Raw genomic sequence first — 6,483 nt, 5'->3', positions numbered from 1 at the left:
TTGTGCGTGTTGTGGCTTCACAAATGCTTTGCTGCATACCTCGGTTGTAACAAGTGGTTATTTCAGTCAAAGTTGCTCTTCTATCAGCTTGAATCAGTCAGCCCATTCTCCTCTGACCTCTAGCATCAACAAGGCATTTTCGCCCACAGGACTGCCTCATACTGGATGTTTTTCCCTTTTAACACCATTCTTTGTAAACCCTAGAAATGGTTGTGCATGAAAATCCCAGTAACTGAGCAGATTGTGAAATACTCAGACCGGCCCGTCTGGCACCAACAACTATGCCACGCTCAAAATTGCTTAAATCACCTTTCTTTCCCATTCTGACATTCAGTTTGGAGTTCAGGAGATTGTCTTGACCAGGACCACACCCCTAAATTAATTGAAGCAACTGCCATGTGATTGGTTGATTAGATAATTGCATTAATGAGAAATTGAACAGCTGTTCCTAATAATCCTTTAGGTGATTGTATTTCCTTTTTATTCATCATTATCATTAACTCCTATATGCATTCCACTGTCAATCTACACATCTGCATGTGAAAGAAATTAAAGTGACATTTATGTATTGCATTGGACAGGACCAGGGGCATAGGGTCAGGCAGCGAAAGCATGGGGGGCCACAACCATGGTGTGGGAGGGGGAAGTATACGGACTGAAATTCTGAATTTGTTCGGGGCCCCCAGGTATTAGCAGACTGGAACCAGCATGCTGGGGCCCAGGTATTGGCAGACAGGAACCAGCATGCTGGGGCCCAGGTATTGGCAGACAGGAACCAGCATGCTGGGCCCCCAGGTATTGGCAGACAGGAACCAGTATGCTGGGCCCCCGGGTATTAGCAGAAAAGGTCTTACGTCCCGGGTCCCTTAGACATACACAGTCCTGCATACCTGTCATGTCCGGTCAAGTAGTTAAAAAACCTGGTTGTCTATTCCAGGGATCTGAAATGTGGTTGCAAGTCATGTGTGGACTGAATCTCTTTGAAAACCTGTGGTGAGAAGCTTGCTGGGGTGGGTACACAAAGTCCTGAAAACAAGGATGACAGTTACACTGACCCGACTATCAGTTATGCTGACCCGACTATCAGTTATACTGACCCGACTATCAGTTATGCTGACCCGACTATCAGTTATACTGACCCGACTATCAGTTATACTGACCCGACTATCAGATATACTGACCCGACTATCAGTTATACTGACCCGACTATCAGTTATACTGACCCGACTATCAGTTATACTGACCCGACTATCAGTTATGCTGACCCGACTATCAGTTATACTGACCCGACTATCAGTTACGCTGACCCGACTATCAGATATGCTGACTATAACTGGACAGAGGAGTAGACCGGACAGAGGAGTGGAACGGACAGAGAAGTGGACCAGACAGAGGAGTGGACCAGACAGAGGAGTGGAACGGACAGAGAAGTGGACCAGACAGAGGAACAACCTTCCTAAAGACAAATAACATTTATGAAAAGCTCCAGTTTGGTTTCAGACCCCATCATAGTACTGAGACTGCACTCATGAAGGTAACAAATGACCTTCTAATGGCCTCAGACAAAGGTTCTGCATCTATCCTGTTGCTTTTTGGTCTTAGCGCTGCTTTTGTCACTATTGATCACTCCCTTCTCTTAGAGATACTGGAAACCCATATTGGGCTACGTGGACATGTTCTAGCCTGGTTTAAATCTTATTTATCTGAAATATATCAGTTTGTTAGTGTGGATGGAATATCCTCTGACAAATCAAAGGTAATGTCTCACTATTTATGTTGCCTCTGGGTAACGTAATCCGGAATCACAATGTCAATTTTCACTGTTACTACTTTGGAAGCACGAGTTTCTGATATTAGGAAGTGGATGACAGTGAACTTCTTGCTTTTAAACAAAAAAAAAGCAGAAATGCTCATTTTAGGACCCAATAAACAAAGAGCGTTGTTAACAGATCTCACTGTGAACCTCGACGGCTGCATGGTCGTATCCCAAAAAACTGTAAAAAACCTTGGCGTTACCCTTGACCCTGACCTCTCCTTTGATGAAAATATAAAATGTCTCAAGAGTTGCTTATTTTCATCTTTGAAACATTGCAAAAATCAGAAACTTTCTATCAAAAACTGATGCAGAAAAACAAATCCATGCTTTTATTACTTCTAGATTAGATTACTGCAATGCTCTTCTTTCTGGTTACCCTGACAAATCAATAAATACATTTAAATGAGTGCTGCACACGGCTGCTACAATCCTAACTAGAACAAAATAATGTGAACACATTACTCCGGTACTAGCCTCTTTACACTGGCTGCCTGTTAGGGTTAGGGCTGATTTTAAGGTTTTATTGTTAACCTATAAATGAATACATGGACTTGCTCCTACACAGTGTGATCACTGAAATGATCCAGCCATACATACCTACACGTAACCTACGATCGCAAAATGCAGGCCTTTTAATTGTGCCAAGCATTTCTAAACAAACAACCGGAGGCAGGGCCTTTTCTCATAGAGCTCCACTACTGTGGAATGATTTGCCAATTAAGGTTAGAAATGCAAACTCAGTGCAAACTTTCAAGTGTCTACTAAAGACTAATCTCTACAGCATGGTCTATGATTAAGTGCAGTCTGGCACAGGGGCATGAAGGTGACCAGAAGGCTTGATACTGTCCACCCTTGCTGTCTTGCCAGGTGGGCTCTTGTCGCCACTGGGATGCCTGTCCTCCAATGCCATTCAGGAGCGGAGTCACTGGCTTGTTGTCTCTCTGTTGCACACTTGTGCAATTGGGCTGTACTCTGCTGGCAATACTCGGCCCTGATTCAGGGTGGTTGTGGTTGGTGGGTGTCCCTTTGGTTGATGCTTGGCAATGTGGGTGGATTGATTTCCTGCCTGTTGGGCCCTGTCCGGGGCCTCCCCCAGATAGGGCCACAGTGTCACCGGACCCCCCCCATCTCAGCCCCAAGGTCTTACGCTGCTATATTATTGTGCTGGGGGAGTAGGGTCAGTTCTTCTTCTCCAGTATAAATCCTTGTAGATATAAGGAATTCTTAGGAGGGCATGAGGTCCTGGCCCACACCTGAGGAGTACCTGGCTTGAAAGACCTGTTGCTGTCCCTGTCCAAAGTCCTCCTGTTTGTGTTGCAGATCAAGACGATACCTGACGATTTCAGCTGCCACTGTGCTGACACCTCCCCCGTGTTGTCCCTGTCCTTGTCCATCTGGTCATGGTTCCGACCTGGACTAGGTTTAAATAGACTCTGGACTCAGCCCACATGCATTTATTAATTATTACAATTTGTACTCTTAATAAGTTCACCCGGCAAAGCCAGAAGAGCACTGGTCACCCCTCTGAGCCTGGGTCCTCTCAAGGTTTCTTCCTAAATGTCATCCTTCTTAAGGAGTTTTACCTAGCCACTGAAATTCAACACTACTGTTATTTGCTCCTTGGGGTTTAAGGCCAGGTGTTTAGTAAAAGCACTTTGTGACAATTGCTGATGTAAAAGGGCTTTATAAATACAATTTGATTGATTGATTAAGTGGGACGGACAGAGAACTGTTACAACCAGCAACCTTTCTGTGAAATCATACAGTGGGGAGAACAAGTATTTGATAAACTGCCGATTTTGCAGGTTTTCCTACTTACAAAGCATGTAGAGGTCTGTACTTTTTATCATAGGTACATTTCAACTGTGAGAGACGGAATGTAAAACAATAATCCAGAAAATCACATTGTAGGATTTATAAATAATTAATTTGCATTGTATTGCATGACATAAGTATTTGATCACCTACCAACCAGTATGAATTCCGGCTCTCACAGACATGTTCGTTTTTCTTTAAGAAGCCCTCCTGTTCCCCACTCATTACCTGTATTAACTGCACCTGTTTGAACTCGTTACCTATATAAAAGACACCTGTCCACACACTCAATCAAACAGACTCCAACCTCTCCACAATGGCCAAGACCAGAGAGCTGTGTAAGGACATCAGGGATAAAACTGTAGACCTGCACAAGGCTGGGATGGGCTACAGGACAATAGGCAAGCAGCTTGTTGAGAAGGCAACAACTGTTGGTGCAATTATTAGAAAATGGAAGAAGTTCAAGATGACGGTCAGTCTCCCTTGGTCTGGGGCTCCATGCAAGATCTCACCTTGTAGGGCATCAATGATCATGAGGAACATGAGGGATCAGCCCAGAACTACACGGCAGGACCTGGTCAATGACCTGAAGAGAGCTGGGACCACAGTCTCAAAGAAAACCATTAGTAACACACTACGCCGTCATGGATTAAAATCCTGCAGCACACGCAAGGTCCCCCCTGCTCAAGCCAGCGCATGTCCAGGCCTGTCTGAAGTTTGCCAATGACCATCTGGATGATCCAGAGGAGGAATGGGAGGTCATGTGGTCTGATGAGACAAAAATATAGTTTTTTAATCTAAACTCCACTCGCCCTGTTTGGAGGAAGAAGAAGGATGAGAACAACCCCAAGAACACCATCCCAACCGTGAAGCATGGAGGTGGAAACATCATTCTTTGGGGATGCGTTTCTGCAAAGGGGACAGGACGACTGCACCGTATTGAGGGGAGGATGGATGGGGCCATGTATCGCAAGATCTTGGCCAACAACCTCCTTCCCTCAGTAAGAGCATTGCAGATGGGTCGTGGATGGTTCTTCCAGCATGACAACGACCCGAAACACACAGCCAGGGCAACTAACGAGTGGCTCCGTAAGAAGCATCTCAAGGTCCTGGAGTGGCCTAGACCGTCTCCAGACCTGAACCCAATAGAAAATCTTTGAAGGGAGCTGAAAGTCTGTATTGCCCAGCGACAGTCCCGAAATCTGAAGGATCTGGAGAAAGTCTGTATGGAGGAGTGGGCCAAAATCCCTTCTGCAGTGTGTGCAAACCCGGTCAAAAACTACAGGAAACGTATGATCTCTGTAATTGCAAAGTTCTGCTTTTCTGATGTATCAAATACTTATGTCAGGCAATAAAATGCAAATGAATTACTTAAAAATCATACAATGTGACTTTCTGCATAAAAAATTACAGACTTCTACATGCTTTGTAAGTGGGAAAACCTGCAAAATCGGCAGTGTATCAAATACTCCCCACTGTATATTAAATGGATGCTTTAATTGGTGGTTTGTATTATTAACGTTGGGGGACTACTGAAAGAATAAGAAAAAATCTCATATTCGAGTTTGGGTGATGAAATAAACCTGACAGGAAGTGAAAGCGGGTAGGGATGACAGGTAACAGGAGCAAGCAGACATGGTGCCCTGCAAGCCTCCAGAACACTATTGACTATAACCTCCTCCAACATTTGTTCTCTGGCAACAAAATCATTACATGGGGGATGTAGTTCCAGGCAGTTCTGTGAAGGCCTCCTACGCTGGGCTGAAAATAATCAAATTCTCTGATGTTTCTGCAGAAAGTTTGGTGGAACAATATGTCACATATGGCCTTGGTTAGCCAATAAGTAAATTGTGAGAAATTCCTGGCAGAATAGGCATTGGCTTTTCTGGCTCACTATACCAACCAATAATAATAATAATATTATCTACAGCATTTCCCACAGCACATTCCCCCCAGAGTCAAATTCCTCTCATATGTACACAAACCTGCAGAATAAAGCTGATTCTGATGTTCCTTGTTGACCGAACAATACTATTTAACGCTGTTATGGGACAGCAAGCTTGCAGCACAACTGAACGGTCTTGAAAGTAACAGCGCAGTTTGTGTTGAAGTGACATTGCTCTGATTGGTCTGGATGTAAAGCATTTTTCAAGTTTGCACTATGCCATTTCACCTGAGTAGGGCAACGGCTTGTGTTGTTTTAGCCTGCCCTCTTGCGGACAAAGTGTAATGATAGTGATCAGACAAATGTATAGATAATCTTTCACATTAAGCATACCCAGAGTCCCATGCGCGTCTTCTATCCGTCATAGCTTTACACCGCAAAATAAACTGCCATTCTTTAATTGATACATCCATTGTTGGGCTGTTAATTTTTTTTTTTGCAAGAACCCATATCAGCTGTTTTCACTCAAAGTCAAAGTAAGCAAACCTTTGGTTAAACTGTATCTTTGAACTCATGAAAGGCAGTCCTTCAAGGTGTATATTTCACGATAATTGTATGCTCGTGAAATACAAAATAGCTGTTTCCCAATACAATTGCTGGGTTGTCGAAATGTTATTGACTCAACTGCTATCTGGTCCTTTAAATCAAAAGTGCAACACATCATACTTATCCTATTGCTGTGATTGAATTCGTTAGTAAGCTGGCGAAAGGTTGTCCACTCCAAATCTTAGAGGATAGGCCAACTATATCCTTACCTTAGAGGATAGGCCAACTATAAACGTACCTCCCTCTCAACAATGTGTAGGTACTCTTATCCTACCGCGGAAGACTTTTTAAAACATCCACACCCTTTAGGAAACCTCTTACGTTCTTAGGATTTTTTCCCCTCCGCAAGTATCTTTTTGTT

Source organism: Esox lucius, chromosome 11, assembly GCF_011004845.1.
Source record: "Esox lucius isolate fEsoLuc1 chromosome 11, fEsoLuc1.pri, whole genome shotgun sequence".
NCBI lineage: Eukaryota > Metazoa > Chordata > Actinopteri > Esociformes > Esocidae > Esox > Esox lucius.
The sequence above is the reverse complement of the archived record's forward strand: the minus strand, read 5'-3'. Positions refer to the sequence as shown.